The 21,250-nt window shown below is 40.9% G+C and overlaps 1 long non-coding RNA gene across 1 annotated transcript in view; it reads left to right on the plus strand.

Moving 5' to 3' along the window:
* The window catches only part of LOC121819630 (uncharacterized), a 366,128-nt gene that overhangs the window by 113,608 nt on the left and 231,270 nt on the right, over window positions 1-21,250 (plus strand). The window contains exons 4-5 of the long non-coding RNA XR_006059914.2: window positions 6,177-6,219; window positions 18,309-18,343. This is a non-coding gene — a long non-coding RNA (uncharacterized LOC121819630). The remainder of the gene's footprint in view (window positions 1-6,176; window positions 6,220-18,308; window positions 18,344-21,250) is intronic.

Below are 21,250 nucleotides of genomic sequence, written 5' to 3' on the forward strand. Positions count from 1 at the left end.
GTACAAGCATCCTTTGTCCTTCTTCCATCCTAGGTGTTGTAGCTTTACATATGTTAATGAATGGAAGTGAAATGTAAGTCACTCAGTTTTGTCCAACTCTTTGAGACCCCATGGACTATACAGTCCATGGAATTCTCCAGGCCAGAATACTGGAATGGGTAGCCATTCTCTTCTCCGGGGTATCTTCCCAGCCCAGGAATCAAACCCAGGTCTCCCGCATAGGAGGCAAATTCTTTACTAGTTGAGCCACCAGGGAAGCCCACATTTGCATTAGGATTTCATACCTAATCCAAATTCAGTGAGGCCCTCTATGAACCTGTTCTGGGATGGTAGATGGTACACTCAAAATCAGTCTCTTCCTGAAATGCTTCAGGCATTGATTTGTTAGAACCATTAATTTAATGTTAACAGTCTAATTCCAGATGTTCATTTAAGATTTTGATTCTCTCACTGTATCTTAAATCAATCATATATTTAAAGCCTAGAAGCCTTTGGACCATTTTAAGAGGATTTTACATATTTCTGATCTGATCACTTAGCTGTTGCTTCAGTATTCATGTGGTACTACAGGAAATTGTTCAAATATGTGGCCCTCTGTTGATTTCAAAGCCTAATTCTTTGACAGCCAAACTATTTCCTAGTTCTTCACAAGCCCCCTTATCTGTTTTTTTTTTTTTTTTCTGCTAAAGTCATCAGCAGCTTGAGGCCTGGGTGGAGTCTTAATGCCAAGACCTGGTATCCTGGCATGCAGCTGGTACTTAGTTGAGGTTTATTGAATGTGAGGATTCTCTCTTGCCAATATATCCTGGTGATTTCTGTAATTGCCTATAGATGCTGATTGAGAGTAGATTTAAGGAGTTGGTGAATTTAGCAGAGGAGTTAGCTTAAATCCTTTAATGTGCAAAATGTACACTACCACAGCAAGAAACATACCTTCCTTTTCTGTTAGGAATATGATTTCAATATTGATTTAATTTCATATTTCAAAGTAAATTGACAGAATATCAGCCTACATTACAAGGAAATGTCATAGCATATTGCTTAAATATTTGGAGTTGAACACTTCATTAAGAAGTATGAAATGATCCTCAGGCCAGCTAATGCCAGGCTCTATTTATTGTGATTGAGGCAGAAAAAGGGTTAGACTTCTTTGGACATGTTTGCTCTTTGTGTATGGCAATGATTTATCCTAATCTGTGACTGTCCTTAATTTCTAGAGGATGATCATGGGCTTTGCTTCTTATAAGAGAGCTATGTTTTGACATTTTTCAATGACTTTAAATGCGTGTATATTAAAATATGTATTTATATGATATGTGTGTATATATATGTAGTTTTTCTTCTGTATAGCCATCAAAGTGTAAGCAATTACTCTCTCTTTTTAAGAACCATTATCTACTATTAGCTGCAGTACAAAGTATACTCTTATATATTATCTGGTGTACTAATTAAATTGAATGGGTTAGTGAAAATCTATTCACAGTGTTGGAACTAATGACCCTGTGCATTAGTAGTGATAAAGAAGGCACATTTGAAGACAAATGTCTTGTTTTAATAGCACTATTGTACCATTTGAATAAAGAAAGTGGCATTTCTTTCAAATTGTCTGTAAGTAAAGTCTGTCATTATATGAATAATAAAGTATCCTCTATGTCTCCAGACTAACTAATGTTTAGTAAATATTTTTCCTTTGTTGATTGTATCCATTCAGGGACTGTAAAATCATTGCTGCTAATGTAATTCTAAATGGGTATTGATACCAGTTATGGTTATTATACTGTTGAAAAACCAGGCCATATGGGAGCCTTAGAATTACATTAGAAGAGATAGTGTATATGTACTTTTTAAAAACTGGCAGTACCAATTAACAACTGAAATCTGTATTCAAGACCTCAGGACAAAATAGACATTAAAATAAATAAAATCATTTAGTAATGTGAGCTTCATAAGTAATGTTTGCTTTGTTAATTAGCTATGTCTCCAGCACTAAAAAGAATGCCTGTTACATAGTACATTATCAATAAATATTTGTTGAATATTGAAGTCATATATAGCATCCTATGATCCTTCTTCTCATGAATAGTTAAGGTTTATTTATGTCTCAGTCCATTTGGTCTTCCAAGACACAAATACCAAAGACTGAATGGCTTTAATAACAAAAGTTCATTTCATACAGTTCTGTAGGCTGGAAGTCCAAGATCAAGATGCCAGTAGATTCGGTGTCCGATGAGAGACTGCTTCCTGGCTCACAGATGGCTATCCTTTTGCTGTAATCTTACATGGCAGAAAGGGTAAGCAGAGGGAGCTCACTGAGGGATGAAGGGTCTCTTTTGTAAGGCACTAAATTAAAAGATGCTTACTCCTTGGAAGGAAAGTTATGACCAACCTAAACAGCGTATTGAAAAGCAGAGACATTACTTTGCCAACAAAGGTCCATCTAGTCAAGGCTATGGTTTTTCCAGTCTTCATGTATGGATGTGAGAGTTGGACTGTGAAGAAAGCTGAGCACCAAAGAATTGATGCTTTTGAACTGTGGTGTTGGAGAAGACTCTGGAGAATCCCTTGGACTGCAAGGAGATCCAACCACTCCATCCTAAGGGAGATCAGTCCTGTGTGTTCTTTGGAAGGACTGATGTTAAAGCTGAAACTCCAATACTTTGGCCACCTCATGCAAAGAGTTGACTCATTGGAAAAGACTCTGATGCTGGGAGCGATTGGGGGCAGGAGGAGAAGGGGATGACAGAGGATGAGATGGCTGAATGGCATCACTGACTCGATAGACACAAGTTTGAGTAAACTCTGGGAGTTGGTGATAGACAGGGAGGCCTTGTGTGCTGCGTGCGATTCATGGGGTCACAAAGAGTTGGACATGACTGAGTGACTGAACTGAACTGAATCCCATTCATGGCTTCCCTGCTGGCTCAGTGGTAAAGACTCTGCCTGCTAATGCAGGTTCGATCCCTGGGTCAGGAAGATCCCCTGGAGAAGGAAACGGCAACCCACTCCAGTATTCTTGTTTGGGCAATCCCGTGGACAGAGGAGCCTGGCGGCCTACAGTCCATGGGGTCACCAAAGAGTTAGACATGACTCAGGGACAAAACAACAACCCCATTCACTAGGGCTTTGCCCTAAGCAACTCCTGAAGACGTACCTCCAAATAACATCACATTGTGGAAGAAGTTTCAATTTATGTATTTTGGGAGGACACAATATTCATTCTATGGCAATTTCCAAACTACTTACAAACTGTCTTAGCTTATTGGGATTAAACTTGAAATATACATTAAAAATGCTGGGTGCCTCTCCTCAAATATTAAATAGTAATAAGTTCCTTGTTAAAAACTTGAGAAACTAGGTTCTAAGAAGTGAGGAAATCTGGCTGCAGTAGTATGGCTATGAAACAACATAGCTGTCCCCTGGTTTCATACTTTTAGATTTGACCTCTGTGTGAAAGATGTCCACTCACTGCTGAAGGAGATAACAATGTCAGGACTCCATCTGTGTAAAAAATAGAATCAGAATATAATATCTATCTGTGGGTAACTAATAAGTTTAATGAAACTAAGCTAGGTTTGTATTGGAGAAATGTTTTACAGTGAAGAAACTGAGGTAATTTACTTGCAGTAAGCAGTACAGTGTTAGAACACCACGAAAAGACATTATATGCCAATATTTAACTAGCTCTCATGGAACCATTTAATGATTATTATGACAATCTGATGTTAAAAACACTAGGTCTGATGAAGATGAATTAAATTATCTGATATTTTTGAGGCTCTAGATACTTTAAAATTCCATCACAGTGACAAATGACTCCAATTCTCTGTAGGTTTCAACCATGTTGATATGCCATGTGGAGTGCCTGTATCTCTGACATAGAGGGAAAAGAAAGAGCCCCAGGCTAAAGGCACAATCCGTTCCTGGGCTCTACCATACTACTGGCACAAGGCAAGGAGCAATAGGGCCAATAGAATTACCTGGCGGTTCTTACATCTTCTGCTCCAGTGTGGCAAGTTTTACTTCTGCTGGCCAAAGCAGAGGTCAGGCTCAACTCCAGTGGTGCAAGGAGGTGTATTTATTCCCCTAAAAGGTACTTAAAGTCACATGACAATGCATGATGATGTTGATGTAGGATTCCTCTTGTGGGAAGGAGGAATAAGAAATTAGAGACAGGCCACATTGTGCTAGTCTATCTGTATTAGCTTCCCAGAGTCACCATAACAAAGGAGCACCATCTGGGGGCTTAACACTCCCAGTTCTGGAGGCTGGAAATCAGAAATTGAGGACTTAACAGGTCCATGGTCCTCTGAGACTCAGGGTAGAATCCTTCCTTGCCTCTCCTGGCTTCTGCTGGTAGCTGTTCAGCCTTGGCATCCCTTGGATTGCAGCTTCGCCACTCTCTTTTCCAGCTGCTGTCACGTGGTATTCTCCCTGTGTGTCTTTCTGTTTCCGACTGTTGTCACGTGGTATTCTCCTTGTGTGTCTTTCTATTTCTGACTGTTGTCACGTGGTATTCTCCTTGTGCGTCTTTCTATTTCCGACTGTTGTCACGTGGTATTCTCCCTGTGTGTCTTTCTATTTCTGACTGTTGTCATGTGGTATTCTCCCTGTGTGTCTTTCTATTTCTGACTGTTGTCATGTGGTATTCTCCCTGTGTGTCTTTCTATTTCTGACTGTTGTCACGTGGTATTCTCCCTGTGTGTCTTTCTATTTCTGACTGTTGTAACTTGGTATTCTCCCTATGTGTCTTTCTGTTTGTGTGGCATCTTCCCCTTTTTCATATGGACACTGGTTATAGTGGGTTAGGGGTCCATTGTATTCAACTTGATTCTCCCTGAAAAGAGTCTGTTTCCAAATAAGGTCACGTTCACAGATACCAGGTTTAGGACTTTAACATATCTTTTGGAGGCACACAATTCAGCCGATACACTGCCCCAAGCTTATTTCCTGGCTTGGGTTTTTTTTTTTTTTTTTTTTAAGTTTTGGCTGCACTGGGTCTTCATTGTGGTGCATAGCCTCAGCCGTTGCTGTGTGTGGGCTCTTTAGTTGTGGCACATGGGTTTCTCTAGTTGCAGCATGTGGGTTTAGTTGCCCTGTGGCATGTGAGATCTTAGTTCCCAACCAGGGATCGAACATGCGTCCCCTGCGTTGGAAGGTATACTCTCAATGACTGGACAACCAGGGAAGTCCCCCACTTCTTATACTGAGGTCCTCTCTCTCCCTCTACCTGTCACCCTCATTGCAAACCATTTACTTTGTTCTAAATCTCTTATTTGTGCTCTATGATTGATGGATATCTTGTTTGTGTCTCTTTGCCAGCGTCTCCTATTTCACAATTGAATTGGACAGTGTTGATCCAAGTATAACCACTTAGTTAAATTTATTCCTGCTCTTACATAATCTAATAGAACTAGATGCAAGATAAATCAATGGATTTTAATGTAACAGAATATGAAAAGGGCACTAATATGATTTCAGATTCTTTACTGCAACCAGTCTTTGAGAAACCACCACTTGTCCACTTTGGGTTATATAAAAAAATAATATTCACAATATTCTGGCAAGTCTAGGAAAATGCTTACCGGCCTTTACACAGCATTTACAATAGATTGCAATGGGCCCAGTCCGTAGCTCATCTCCTCTCTCCTTTACCTTGATCTATCCTTCCGTGTTGGCTTCATCCTTACCAACTGTTACACAAGTTTAGTTCTCTCATGTCAAAACACTAGACACTTTGAAATTCCTGCCTTTCTTCCAACAGTATTTGCCATCATTGACCAGCATTTTCTCTTGTTTTCTTGACATCACACTATCCTGATTTTCTTCCTACTTCTTGGAAAACTTCTTTTACCTCCTTTTTAAACTCTTCCTTGTCTGCTGCTGCTGCTAAGTCGCTTCAGTCGTGTCCGACTCTGTGCGACCCCATAGACGGCAGCCCACCAGGCTCCTCTGTCCCTCCTTGTCTAACTTCCCCTTAAATATTGATGTTCCTCAGGACTCAATACTGGAGTTTTGCTCCTCTGTTTCTGCCCTCTCCTTGGGCTATCAATTATATTTACCCTTTGTTTTCAATTGCTGTCTACATGCTAATGACTCAAATCTCTACTTTTTATCTGATCCTTACCCCTGAGTTTGAGTACTCTTTATGTTAATGATTTTTGCAACTTTTTTCCTAGGCTGTCTCCAAAGCACCTGAAGCTCAGGCTACTCTGAACTCAGGTAAACATCTTATGTTTTAAACACTACCCTCAGTGAATGTCATAGAAATTAGAAGCATTGACTCTGAAACAGTATGGGCAGACCAAATCCTGGCTCCAACACTTACTGGCTGTGTGATTTATAACAAACTATTTATCTTCTATGTTCCCATTTCTTAATTTGTATGATATGAATATCAGTTGTACATACCTCAAAATTTGTTAATAAGGCTACATGTAGAAGGCTGAGAATGGTGTTAGACATGTAGAAAATATCAGTGAATGTCAGCTATTACTTTTTACCCTGATGTACCAACATGAAACCTGGGTGTTCTTATATGATAGCCTTTATCCCATATCTGGATAGAACTCACTCCAGTAATTAATTTTTCTCATCTATTCCTGGCTCCCTCTTGGCAGTCTCCACAATATAGCCAAATCTGTTACCAACAACTTGATTGTATCACTGTCATTCATAAGACTCAATAATGGCTCCCTCATTAGTGTTAGTAGTGGGGTTAAGCTCTCCCAGCATTGGGACAATGAGAAGAGAGGCATTGGATGCTGAGCTGTCGGCTGCAGTTCTCCTCCATGGAGAGACTAGAGAAAGCATCAGATTCTACCCACAACCCAGCATAAGGCTCTTAAGATCTGAGGAGGAGGATCTGTGCCATATTCTTTTTCTTCTGATGATTCTTTCAAGGAAATTCAAAAACTCTGAGCCTGGAATAACAGGAGTCTAGACATAACAGGGACTTTCCTGGTGGCTCAGTGGTAAAGAATCTACCTGTCAATGCAGGAGACCCAGGTTGATCCCTAGGTTAGGAAGATCCCCTGGAGGATTAAGTGACAACCCACTCCAGTTTTCTTGCCTGGAGGATCCCATGGACAGAGGAGCTGGGTGGGTTATAGTCCATGGGGTTGCAAAGAGTTGGACACTACTGAGTGCCTGAGCCTGCACACGCAGATAGGAATAGAACATTCAGATAATCAGTCAGGTGGGGGAAGATGTGACCTGGGTAAGCAGGAAAATGGAAAGGCTAATTATATTATCTCTTTGCAACATTCTTACTAAATGGTAGGACTTACTGGTGTTACCAGAGCAAAATTTTAATTGAAAGACTAATTTCTAATTTTTACCATTTGCTGTTTAAATGTTAGTACTATAAAACCAAAACAAAAAGAAAAAAAGATTTTTCAGTTGAGAATTTTACCCACAACCTTGTGTCCACTCAAGAGAAATATTTCAGAATGAAATAGACCGGAGTGTTTGGCTCCTGGCGTGCTTTCCTAACAATTAAATCGGGCTGCCTCTGCCAGCTATTTCAAAGACATTTCCTGTTTGAAGTAGCCTGCCCACTCAGTGTGAGAGGATGTAGCTGATTATCCTCCCGTAAACAAGGAAAAGGCCTTCAGGTGGTCTGACTTGGAAGAAAAACCTGGCTGTGGGAGAGAGAGAAAGCTTCGGGGTAAAGAGAAAAAGGCATGAAGGACGCCAGAAAAAGGAAATTTAGTGCATAAAATGAACTGGAAAAGATCCAGACAAAGTGCAGTGGGAAAGTGCTGTTGGCACCCTCATTCTGGGAATGCTGGGCCCCTTCTGCGGGTGAAGGAGTGAAGCTGCTCATCTCATCAAAACAAGCTAGTCAAGAAAATGTCAGACTTTGAGTACACTAGCAAAGCATTTTATTGTGAATGTTTTGATTATTTTGTGTAGTGACTAAAGCAGGATGTAAAGTGGAGGAAATCCTGAGATATCAAAGAAAAAATGTGCTGGATGTCGCTAGACAGGCCAGAGAGACTTTATTTAAGTCCATCGCAATAGGATGGAGAAGGAAATGGCAACCACTCCAGTATTCTTGCCTGGAGAGTCCCGTGGACAGAGGAGCCTGGCAGGCCGTGGTCCATGGGGTCGCAGAGAGTCAGACACAACTGAAGTGACTAAGCATGCATGCACACAATAGGGTAGACAGATTGAACTCTGGTCTCCTGGACAGAAAGGCAGGAATATTTTAAGTGCTGAGATGAACCAGTGGTAATTCCTGGGAGACATCAGGGCTGAGGCGGGTCAATGTGTTTAGGCCACATGTGTTTGCTGATTGGTGCTTATTGAAGTTAAGTTCCTGTACTTCCACAAAGACTAGAGGATAGGCATACTGTCTCCTTGATGATTATGTTTCAAAGGGCTTTCAGGCCCTTGAGAAAGACATCCTTGGGTTGTAATAGGGCAAGAAGCTTTTAGAAAGATTTATTCAAAGGGACAGAGAAATAATTTATGATAGAAAGTTTTCTAAAGTAAATGCTCTAAGTAAAGAGAGTTCAGGGACCTAAAGTCAGGAGGAAGCCTATCTAAAGTTTAGTAAAAACGAGTTAGTTGCTCAATTATGTCTGACTCTTTGCAATCCTGTGGACTATAGCCTGCCAGGCTCCTCAGTCCATGGAACTTTCCAGGAAAGAATACTGGAGTGGGTAGCCATTCCCTTCTCCATGGGATCTTCCCAACTTAGGGATCAAACCTGGGTCTCCTGAATTGCAGGCAGATTCTTTATCCTCCGAGCCACCACAGAAGCCCTTTTAACCTATCCTTTTAATAAACCTGAGGGGTATGTTCCCACGTCCGAGGTCAGGGGCGGTGGCCAAGAGGAGCTACCCCACATCTGAGGTCAGGGGCAGTGGCTGAGAGGAGTGTCAGACTTTATTTTTTGGGCTCCAGAATCACTGCAGATGGTGATTGCAGCCATGAAATTAAAAGATGCTTACTCCTTGAAAGGAAAGTTATGACCAACTTAGATAGCATATTCAAAAGCAGAGATATCACTTTGCCAACAAAGGTCTGTCTAGGTAAGGCTATGGTTTTTCCAGTGGTCATGTATGGATGTGAGAGTTGGACTGTGAAGAAAGCTGAGTGCCGAAGAATTGATGCTTTTGAACTGTGGTGTTGGAGAAGACTCTTGAGAGTCCCTTGGACTGCAAGGAGATCCAACCAGTCCATCCTAAAAGAGATCAGTCCTGGGTGTTCATTGGAAGGACTGATGCTAAAGCTGAAACTCTAGTATTTTGGCCACCTCATGCGAAGAGTTGACTCATTGGAAAAGTCTCTGATGCTGGAAGGGATTGGGGGCAGGAGGAGAAGGGGACGACAGAGGATGAGATGGCTGGATGGCATCACCGACTTGATGGACATGAGTTTGAGTGAACTCTGGGAGTTGGTGATGGACAGGGAGGCCTGGCATGCTGCGATTCATGGGGTCGCAAAGAGTCAGACACGACTGAGCGACTGAACTGAACCGAGGGGTATGTTATGTCCATCTTGGTCAATATGTGTTAGGTTGTCTGATGGAGTGTTTAAAAGACCAGTGAGACCAAGTAAAGATCTAAATGGTTGCTTCCCCAAACATTGAGTATACTCTGATCATGATCATGAAACCTAACACGATGCTCAAAGCATAGCAGACACTCAAAACAGTTTTGTTGAGTGAATAAATGAACACAAAATGAATAAATGATTTAATCAGTCCATTCACAACCCCCCTCCCCTGTTAGGAGTTGCTTTGTAAGTTTCTACTCTTGATAGATGGAAAAGACAAATTAATTATCTATATGAAATCCAAAGCTTCATTACTATTGTTGCCATTTTATTTGCTAATATTCATGTTGTTAAATACACTGGCAAACTGCTTTTAACTTCCTTAATGCAAGGTGCTATACAGTCATATGGTGCTTCCCTGGTGGCTCAGAGGTTAAAGCATCTGCCTGCAATGCGGGAGACCTGGGTTCGATCCCTGGGTTGGGAAGATCCCTGGAGAAGGAAACGGCAACCCACTCCAGTATTCTTGCCCGGAGAATCCCATGGACAGAGAAGCCTAGTGGGCTACAGCCCACGGGGTCGCAAAGAGTTGGACACGACTGAGCGACTTCACTTCACTATCCATTTTAATTATAAAACCATCTCTTTAACAAAATAAACTGTTAATTTTCTTAAAATTTCTCTGAAACTCTCTATAAAACTCCCCTAGAATTTTTCCTTCTACGTTCTATAAATGTTATAGAAATAATGCAGTTAAATAAATTAAAAAATGAAAACAAAAATAAATAAATAAATAAATGGTTGCTTCTCTAAAAATCAACTCACTAACTTAAATAATACAAGGGAGACATTGGTTAGTGTAACTGAAATTTCTAGGTAAAATTTGTTTTGATTCTGGACAGAAAAAGTCTTGTAACCAAACAGAACCCTATGCAGCTTTCCTAGGACAGACTCTCCCATGTCCTCTGCTTGCCTCTTGCTTGTAGGAAAACTCTAGCCTCCTAAATCGTCTTCAAGTTCCAAAGAATAAATGTAATCAGAGAAGTGAGAAAATGCAGATGGAGAGCAAAACAGCTAAGCAAGTCAAAATAATAATAGTTAGCCATTAAACAAAATCAAGGATCTTGAGTTACCCCCGGAGGTCTAAAGGTAATATTCTTAGCTATGTCCTTTGAGCTGTGTTGCAGATATTGAAACCTTTGCCAAGTGGAAGAAGTTAATTGTATATTGCCCACAACCACATAGACCCCAGACCAGTTAGAACCAGAAAGTTGATGATGTTGACTCCCAATTACCTTACCACCAATCAATCAGAAGAATGTCTATGAGCTGATCACACACCCTGCAACACCCTGTCTTCAAAAACCTTTCCCTGAAAGCCAGCAGACAGTTAGGCCTTTTAAAAACAAGCTACCTGGACTCCTTGCTTGGTGCCCTGCAGTAATGCTGGTTTTTCCTTCCTCACAACCTGGTGTCAGTAGATTGGCTTTTCTGTGGGAGGGTGAGCGGACCCAAGGTTGGTTTGGTGAGAGTTCCTTTTTCTCAATATCTCTGCTTTGTTTCCTTGATACTGACACCAGCATGAGCAGTTCTCCCTTAGAGTTTTAAGGTGTCAGCCAGTAGTTTCCAGGTTAAAACATTCTTCTCCACATGTGACAGGAAGGGAGTTTTGGCAGCAGCTCAGGAAAAGAAGGAGCTTTCCTTTCCATGAAGCCTAGCATATATCTCCACGAGCCCTTTGTGGGTCTTGTTGAGTCACGTGTTTATCCCTGAAGCAGTCACATGGCCAGGGAGATAGACTTAGTTGATTTCCTTGAGTTAGGGGTAGATTCCATCAGTTTGCTTGAGCTGTTGTAACAAAGTGCCACAAAGTGTGTGACTTAATAGAAATTTATTCTCTTACAGTTTTGTAGGCAAGAAGTTCAAAATCAAGGTGTTGGTAGGACGATGATTTCTTAAAGGCTCTAGGGGAGAATTTGTAGCATGCCTTTCTCTTGACATCTGGTTTCTGCCAACAGCCCTTGGCATTCGTTGGTTTGCAGCTGCACAACTCTTATCTCTGTCTCTGTTGCTACGTGGAATTCTTCTTCATGTGTTTGTGTCCAAACTTCCCTCTTTTATTAAAGATACCAGTTATAGTAGATTTGTAGTTGCTTAGTTGCTAAGTTGTTTAGTTGCTAATCTGGCTCTTTGTGACTCCATGGACTGTAGCCCGCCTGGCTCCTTCTGTCCATGGGATTTTCCAGGCAAGAGTACTGGAATGGGTTGCCATTTCCTTCTCCATGGGATCTTCCTGACCTTTGGGCTTACCCGGATGATCTCATCTTACTTGATTCTATCCAAAAAGGCTCTATTTCCTAATAAAAAAGTTATATTCTCAGGTACTGGAGGTTAGGATTCTGTGTGTCTGTCCATAATTAAATCTATAACAGGATGAATTCATTTATAAAGACTTCTTTGGTTATTAGAAGGGGTAATTGGATGCTGGAGAGGCAAAAGAAAAACACTGACACATTACTGTTAGAAATAGTCATAATTATAGCCATTCTACTCTCTGATTTCCATTTCTTAGTTCAGTTCAGTTCACTGCAGTCACTCAGTCATGTCCCATTGTTTGCAACCCCGTGAATCACAGCACACCAGGCCTCCCTGTCCATCACCAACTCCCCGAGTTCACTTAAACTCATGTCCATCGAGTTGGTGATGCCATCCAGCCATCCTATCCTCTGTTGTCCGCTTCTCCTCCTGCCCCCAATCCCTCCCAGCATCAGGGTCTTTTCCAATGAGTCAGCTCTTCTCATGAGGTGGCCAAAGCACTGGAGTTTCAGCTTTAGCATCAGTCCTTCCAGAGAACACCCAGGACTGATCTCCTTTAGAAAGGACTGGTTGAATCTCCTTGCAGTCCAGGGGAATCTCAAGAGTCTTCTCCAACACCACAGTTCAAAAGCATCAATTCTTCAGTGCTCAGCTTTCTTCACAGTCCAACTCTCACATAGCCTTGACTAGACAGACGTTTGTTGGCAAAGTAATGTCTCTGCTTTTGAATATACTATCTAGGTAGGTCATAACTTTCCTTCCAAGGAGTAAGTGTCTTTTAATTTCACGGCTGCAATCACCATCTGCAGTGATTTTGGAGCCCCCAAAAATAAAGTCTGACACTGTTTCCCCACCTATTTCCCATGAAGTGATGTGATCGGATGCCAGGATCTTCGTTTTCTGAATGTTGAGCTTTAAGCCAACTTTTTCACTCTCTTCTTCCACTTTCATCAAGAGGCTTTTTAGTTCCTCTTCACTTTCTGCCATAAGGGCGGTGTCATCTGCATAGCTGAGGTTATTGATATTTCTCCTGCCAATCTTGATTCCAGCTTGTGCTTCCAGCCCAGCGTTTCTCATGATGCATAGCAGTTAAATAAGCAGGGTGACAATATACAGCCTTGACGTACTCCTTTTCCTATTTGGAACGAGTCTGCTGTTCCATGTCCAGTTCTATTGCTTCCTGACCTGCATATAGGTTTCTCAAGAGGCAGGTCAAGTGGTCTGGTATTCCCATCTCTTTCAGAATTTTCCAGTTTATTGTGGACCACACAGTCAAAGGCTTTGGCATAGTCAATAAAGCAGAAATAGATGTTTTTCTGGAACTCTCTTGCTTTTCCCATGATCCAGCAGATGTTGGCAATTTGATCTCTGGTTCCTCTGCCTCTTCTAAAACGAGCTTGAACATCTGGAAGTTCACGGTTCATGTATTGCTGAAGCCTGGCTTGGAGAATTTTGAGCATTACTTTACTAGCGTGTGAGATGAGTGCAACTGTGTGGTAGTTTGAGCATTCTTTGGCATTGCCTTTCTTTGGAATAGCAATGAAAACTGACCTTTTCCAGTCCTGTGGCCACTGCTGAATTTTCCAAATTTTCTGGCATATTGAGTGCAGCACTTTCACAGCGTCATCTTTCTTAGTTCAGTAGCCCTCTTTGTCTAAAATTCCCACTTCAATAATTCTCCTTACAGGACCTCCCATCCACTCACCCTATGGCCTCACTTCCCTATTTGGCTTGCATTGCAAGGTTTTCATTACAATCTCTCTCTTGCACATGCTCTTGGTTATACTTGTGTCCTTCATTGGTGAAGTGCATTGTACAACACTATGATCCTGGCTAAATCTGATTCTTGGCTAGCTCTGCTACTGAACTGAGCCTCTGAACATGGCTAGAGAAAAACACACTTAAATGCTGACTAATACCACTTTAAAATTTATGACCGCAAACCTCAAATGGTCACTCAATACTGCTGAGCCATCCTGTATTATACATTTTTCTTATTGATCAATTTTCCCACTCTTTCACATCTTCCCCTTTTTTCAAACCTCCTCTACTCATCTCACAATCCTAGTTCCACCCAATGCCCTTGTGTCTTATTCATTGATAAAAAGAAGGAAACAGAATAGCATCTTCTAATCCACCAATTATGAAATCTACCAACATTCCCACAGCTGTACTCTTATCCTTTGCTGTCCCTCCTGGAGCAGTGGATAGACTATTTGTACTCCCCTGAGGGCAGGACTCACCTTGCTGTGCCTTTGCTTCTGCCAATGCCCTCTGCCCAACACTGTTTCTCTCCATTTATAGGATCATTTCCATAAGCATATAATATACCATCATAGCTCCATTATTTGAAAAGTTCTCACCTGTCTTCATATTTCTTTGAAAATTTTTGGTGACTTTCTGCTTCCCTTGGGAACAAAACTTCGTGAAAGAGCTAGACTCAGCTGGTCTCCACTGTCTGCTCCAATTGGACTCATCACCAAGACTCAATTTAAGCAGCTCTTGTAAAGGCCTCACCCACCTCTACTTTGTCAAACCCATTGGCCATTCTCAGTCTTTATCTTACCCTCTTGGCAGTTTTGATACAGTTGTTTACTTCCTTCTTTTGGAAACACCTCTTTCCACTTCAGGGAACCACATATTCTGAGAACTACACATTCACAGTTGGACCACATGCTTGGGAGCACTGGCCACCTCACTGGCCACTCCTCTCACTGCTTCTCTCTTCCCAACATCTAAATGTTGAAACGCCCCAGGGTGTGATCCTCAGCCTTCCATTCTCTCCAAATATACTCCATAGGTCATGTCAGTCATTCCGTGGCTTTGTATGTCATTCAGTGCTGATGACTCCTTTATTTCTATCTCTGGTCCTTAACTCTACCCTCAACGCATATTTTTGGCTACCTATTTTTTATTCTGTTTAGATCTCTGCTAAGTATCGATAAAGGACAGAAATGGTATGGACCTAACAGAAGCAGAAGATATTAAGAAGAGGTGGCAAGCATACACAGAAGAACTGTACAAAAAAGATCTTCACGACCCAGATAATCACGATGGTGTGATCACTCATCTAGAGCCAGACATCCTGGAATGTGAAGTCAAGTGGGCCTTAGGAAGCATCACTATGAACAAAGCTAGTGGAGGTGATGGAATTCCAGTTGAGCTGTTTCAAATCCTGAAAGATGATGCTATGAAAGTGCTGCACTCAATATGCCAGCAAATTTGGAAAACTCAGCAGTGGCCACAGGACTGGAAAAGATCAGTTTTCATTTCAATCCCAAAGAAAGGCAATGCCAAAGAATGCTCTAACTACCGCGCAATTGCACTCATCTCACACGCTAGTAAAGTAATGCTCAAAATTCTCCAAGCCAGGCTTCAGCAATACATGAACCGTGAACTCCCTGATGTTCAAGCTGGTTTTAGAAAAGGCAGAGGAACCAGAGATTAAATTGCCAACATCCGCTGGATCATGGAGAAAGCAAGAGAGTTCCAGAAAAACATCTATTCCTGCTTTATTGACTATGCCAAAGCCTTTGACTGTGTGGTCCACAATAAACTGTGAAAAATTCTAAAAGAGATGGGAATACCAGACCACCTGACCTGCCTCTTGAGAAACCTATATTCAGGTCAGGAAGCAACAGTTAGAACTGGACATGGAACAACAGACTGGTTCCAAATAGGAAAAGGTGTACGTCAAGGCTGTATATTGTCACCCTGCTTATTTAACTTCTATGCAGAGTACATCATGAGAAACGCTGGACTGGAAGAAGCACAAGCTGGAATCAAGATTGGCAGGAGAAATATCAATAACCTCAGCTATGCAGATGACACTGCCCTTATGGCAGAAAGTGAAGAGGAACTAAAAAGCCTCTTGATGAAAGTGAAAGAGGAGAGTGGAAAAGTTGGCTTAAAGTTCAACATTCAGAAAACGAAGATCATGGCATCTGGTCCCATCACTTCATGGGAAATAGATGGGGAAACAGTGGAAACTGTGTCAGACTTTATATTTTGGGGCTCCAAAATCACTGCAGATGGTGATTGCAGCCATGAAATTAAAAGACACTTACTCCTTGGAAGGAAAGTTATGACCAACCTAGATAGCATATTCAAAAGCAGAGACATTACTTTGCCAACAAAAGTCCGTCTAGTCAAGGCTATAGTTTTTCCAGTGATCATGTATGGATGTGACAGTTGGACTGTGAAGAAGGCTGAGTGTCAAAGAATTGATGCTTTTGAACTGTGTTGTTGGAGAAGACTCTTGAGAGTCCCTTGGACTGCAAGGAGATCCAACCAGTCCATTCTAAAGGAGATCGGTCCTGGGTGTTCTTTGGAAGGACTGATGCTGAAGCTGAAACTCCAATACTTTGGCCACCTCATGTGAAGTGTTGACTCATTGGAAAAGACCCTGATGCTGGGAGGGATCGGGGGCAGGAGGAGAAGGGGAAGACAGAGGATGAGAAGGCTGGATGGCATCACTGACTCGATGGACATGAATTTAGGTGAACTCTGGGAGTTGGTGATGGACAGAGAAGCCTGACATGCTGCAATTCATGGGGTCGCAAAGAGTCGGAGATGACTATGTGACTGAACTGAACTGAAGTATCACAAATTATTATCTCTCAAACAGAACTCTTGATTTCTACTACTGATCCTTTTCCTTCCTCAGTCGGTCTCATCTCATTATACGGCCACATAACATACTCTTTTGTTTGGAGTCATCCTTGCTTCTTCTCATGTTACACTTCACATTTAATCAGCTGACGAAACTTGCAAATCTAGTAGTAAAATATATCCTGGAATGAAAAAGATATCCTGAATCCCATTACTCTGACCATATTCACTTTTAGCTGACCCCATTCCAGCCTACTACAATCTCTTTTCTGAGTAATTTCAATACTTATCAATCAGATTTCCTGTTTCCACGCTTTCCTCCCTACAGTCTATTTCTCTAGTAGCCGCAATGGTTTTTAGGTCATTAATTGGATCATATTATTCTGTCATTATCAGTATTCCAATGAATAAAATATTGTCCAAAGTGCTTATCATGATTTAGCACCTGTTCTCCTTTCCAATCTCATCTGTTTCTCTTACCACTATCCCTGGCTCACTCCTTGAGTCTAACCTGTGTTTTTCTGTCATAGCACCTAACACTTCCTGGAGAGAAGGCAATGGCACCCCACTCCAGTACTCTTGCCTGGAAAATCCCATGGATGGAGGAGCCTGGTGGGTTGCAGTCCATGGGGTCGTGAAGAGTCAGACACGACTGAGTGACTTCACTTTCACTTTTCACTTTCATGCATTGAAGAAGGAAATGGCAACCCACTCCAATGTTCTTGCCTGGAGAATCCCAGGGACTGGGGAGCCTGGTGGGCTGCCGTCTATGGGGTCACACAGAGTCAGACACAACTGAAGCAACTCAGCAGCAGCAGCAACGCTTCCTGAATATCATATTCTATATTTATTTTTATCTTCTATATCCTCAGTACCTAGAGTAGAGAGTGATGACTGTAAGTAAGAGGTGCCAATAAACATGGCTTGGATAATAATAATAATATTACCAATAGCTCATACTCAAACTTATATGACCCATGGACCTAGTGCTCCATATAAATTATTTAGTAATTATTTCAGCTCTATAATGTAGGTTTCATCATTATTCCATTTAAGGGATTAGCAAATTGAAACTGACACAATGTCACAGTTGCTAAGTGGTAAAGACTGAAAACCCTGAAACCCTGAAAACCCTGGCTCTTGGGTTTTAGAACCTTGCTCTTGAACATTCTTCCTTTCTCAATGCCATACCATCTTACCCTAAATTTTAAACCCTACCACAAACCCAGAGAAGTTCCCTGCTCCCTCTTAGAAGTGAAAGTGGATGCTAATGGTGCTAGTGTGCCTGCATACTCTTGGCACATTCCCCAGCTTCACGTCCCAAATCCAGTCTCCAGGTCCTTCTTGCTTCATTGCTTCCTGAAGACATTTTGCCTTTGCTTTCTTTTACGTTTGCTCCCAGGTGCCCCTGGCACAGCCTATTAACTCTTTTAAGAGTTCTTATGCTTCTTGTCTCCTAGAATTGTCAGGTCAATTTTCACTTTTATCATATTGCCACAAAGATGTGAATGCATACTTTCATGTATGAGTGAATGCATTTAAATTAAAGGAACTGAGTTCCCACAAATAATTCGACATTGGATATAACGACTAAGACCTTAGGCCTCTACTGGAACTCAGCGGCTATTTGATTGATTAGTAAATGAGTACTCAAAACCTAAATAACCCTATTTTTCACTTTTTAAAATGAATTTAATATTAGTTGTTGCTTCGAGAATAACTATACTTGTACTTAGTGGAACTTAATTTGTATGTTTCAATTGCAAAGAATGCTATTTATTTGTGGATCTCACTTATAAATAAGCAGAGGAGTGATTTGGAAGGATTTTCCTCTTCTACGTGTGTCTGAAATTTTTTTTTTTTTTTTTTTTTTTTAGGAAGAGCTAAAAGTGGAAGAATCAGGCAAATTATTGTAAGTGCTAGTTATCATTACTTTACCACTGAATACCTGTCTCTTTAGAGCAGAGTCTCTATGATGCTGCCGTATGCTTCTCTGGAGTGTTTCACTTTATTCTACCTACCATTCTGCAGAACAGTCACTAGATTTTGCAGACAGAAAATAACCCTTTAGGCATTTTTAAAAATAGCACGTTCACTTTTAATTTGAAGGCAGCTCACTTCCCTTGTTTATGCTGAAAGCCTCTTCTTTTAGAGAACTCTCTCTCGATTCCCTTTGGATAATTAAATAACTGGTCTTGTTCACTGCTTTTTTGGACCTGGAGGCTTGCCCTGATTCAGCAGCTGATTTTGATGCAGATTTTAAGATAAATCCACTTGTTAAGGTAGATCTGCTTTCCAGTTTCCTTAGATAATATATGTGAAGGACCTGTGGACTCCACTGGCCAAATCAATTGTGAAATTAACTAAAAAGCTAAAATGAGGCTTCTCTCATTTGTCTTTGAAGAAAAAGCATTGACAATATTGTCTATAAAGGAAACCAGTGGCTATCTCTTCTAAAGAAATGAGTCCCTTAATCTCTGAATACCAAGGCTAATTTTTTTTAGGACTGTCCACTCATTTCCCACTTAGCTTCTAAAAGCATGATGTTCTTGCGTTCTTGCAACACACAGAATCACAGTTTCATGCATATCATCTCTGACACTCACGTTTATGGACTCAGGAACTCAGCTGTCCTGAAACTCTTTCTGGGCCAAAGTTGAGAATGATTTACTTGGAGTCAGTTTGCCAACCACAAGGTCTACAAATCTGCTGATTCACTCAGTTCTTGAAGAAAAATCAATTGTGTCAAATCGTCTTGCACTATGATAGGAAACATTGTGAGCAGAAGTCAATTCAGTATTAATTTAGTGCTTTGTATTTGACACCACTTGACACTGAGCTAAATCTGACTCTCTGGCCGCATAAAACAGCATGATGGGCTGCACTTCTATCGTTTCACTGCTACCTACTACTATTTATGCCACCTCTAGTACCTCCGCTGCAACGACGACTACTGCTGCTTCCATGGCTACTGCATAAAGTTTATAAGGCACCCAGTATGTGATAGGTACATTTTGGATCATTTCTACTTAATACAACAGCTCTAATCATGTAAGAACTATTAATATGTCTATTATAATTTTACAAGTCAAAGCACAAAGCAGTCAAGTAACTTGCTCAAAGTCTCATAGCTAGTAGTGAAGAATGGGGCTACGAGTTCTAATTTCAGACCTTTGTACTACCTGTACTCAGCATCTCATTAACAATATCAGATGGTAGATGCATCAAAAGAATATTTACTTTGTATATTTTAATGTATTAATAGTATAAGCCATCTGAGAGATTTGCCAACATGAGCTGCATATAAATTATATTTTTTTGTTCTTTTTTATCTTCAAGATGACTTTATTTTTTTTAAATAAAAATTTTATTTTACATTGGCGCATAGTTGATTAACAATGTTGTGTTAATTTTAGGTGTACAGTCAAGTGATTCAGTTATACATATAAATGTATCCTAGGTTTCAGATTCTCTTTCTGGTTCAGTTCAGTTCAGTCCAGTCACTCAGTTATGTCTGACTCTTTTGTGACCCCATGGGCTATAGCACACCAGGCTTCCCTGTCCATCACCAACTTCTGGAGCTTACTCAAACTCATGTCCATCGAATCAGTGTTGCTATCCAAACATCTCCTCTTCTGTCGCCCCCTTCTCCTCCATAGAATATTGAGCAGAATTCCCTGTGTTATACAGTAGGTCCTTCTTGGGAATCTGTTTTATACATAGTAGTGTGTACATCCCAAACTCTCTGTCATATTGTTTTATTTTTCAATTAAATGTATAAAACCATCCACTCTTGCCAGTGGCACTATCTCATACCACTAACTCTCTCTAATTGTCCAAGAACCTAAGAAGTCTCAGTCACATTGCAGTGGCTTATCTTTCAAACAGTTGCACAGTTGGATTATCGTCTCAGTACTCTCCTGCTTGTGTTCCCCCTTAGTGCCACATGCTGTTGCTTTTGATGGCTAGTTCTGCATCATATACAGAGCTCAGCTCATACGTTAGGTTGGCCAAAAGTTCATTCGAATTTTTTCGTTAAAATATTGTAGGAGAATCTGAACGAACCTTCTGGCCAACCTGGTAATTGTATCTTACCAGTTCATCCATTCAGCAACTGTTTTTAGTGACCACTTACTATGTGCTGGACCCTGGGCTGTGCTACCAGCTGGACTACAAAAATGTCAAGAGAGAGAAACTCCTTTCTTTATGGAGATTACCCTAGTGAGAAAGTAAAGAAGTAAGCAAATGCCTACGTAAAATATCTACTGATCGTTATTAGTGCCGCAGGAAAGAAGCAGGAAGTGGGGTGTAGATCTATTAAAGGGCATTGGGAAGAACATCTGTACGGAGGGACCATTTGAACTGAGACCTGCAGTTACAAAAGTGTTCTGAAATTAGATTATGGTAATGGTTGTACAACTCTGAATATGCTGAAGAAACATGAATTGTATGATTTGGCCTGATGACTATTATGGTGTGTAAACTGTGTATCAATATAACTGTTATTAAAAAACCAGATATGGAAATCCAACAGAGGTATGACCAAAAGTAGACTGTCCTGTATTTTCGTTTGCCTTTTGAGGAGTCTGTTGTATGAATTGGGAAAATTCTCAATGTTTCCCCACTGTTTTGAGATTTGGCCTTCTTGAGTGGGTTATCTATTTTCTCCCTGTGGTACAGCTTTCATATTTCTACTGCTGTTTTCTCTCTGTTGTTTCATATCCCTGTGAGCTTATGCCCTTAAAAAATTCACTGTACTATGGTTTTGATGAGGTTCAGGGCAAAGCAAAATTAGTGGTGTGTATTCAATCTGTAATCT

This window comes from Ovis aries, chromosome 5 (assembly GCF_016772045.2).
Source record: "Ovis aries strain OAR_USU_Benz2616 breed Rambouillet chromosome 5, ARS-UI_Ramb_v3.0, whole genome shotgun sequence".
Classification (NCBI taxonomy): Eukaryota; Metazoa; Chordata; class Mammalia; order Artiodactyla; family Bovidae; genus Ovis; species Ovis aries.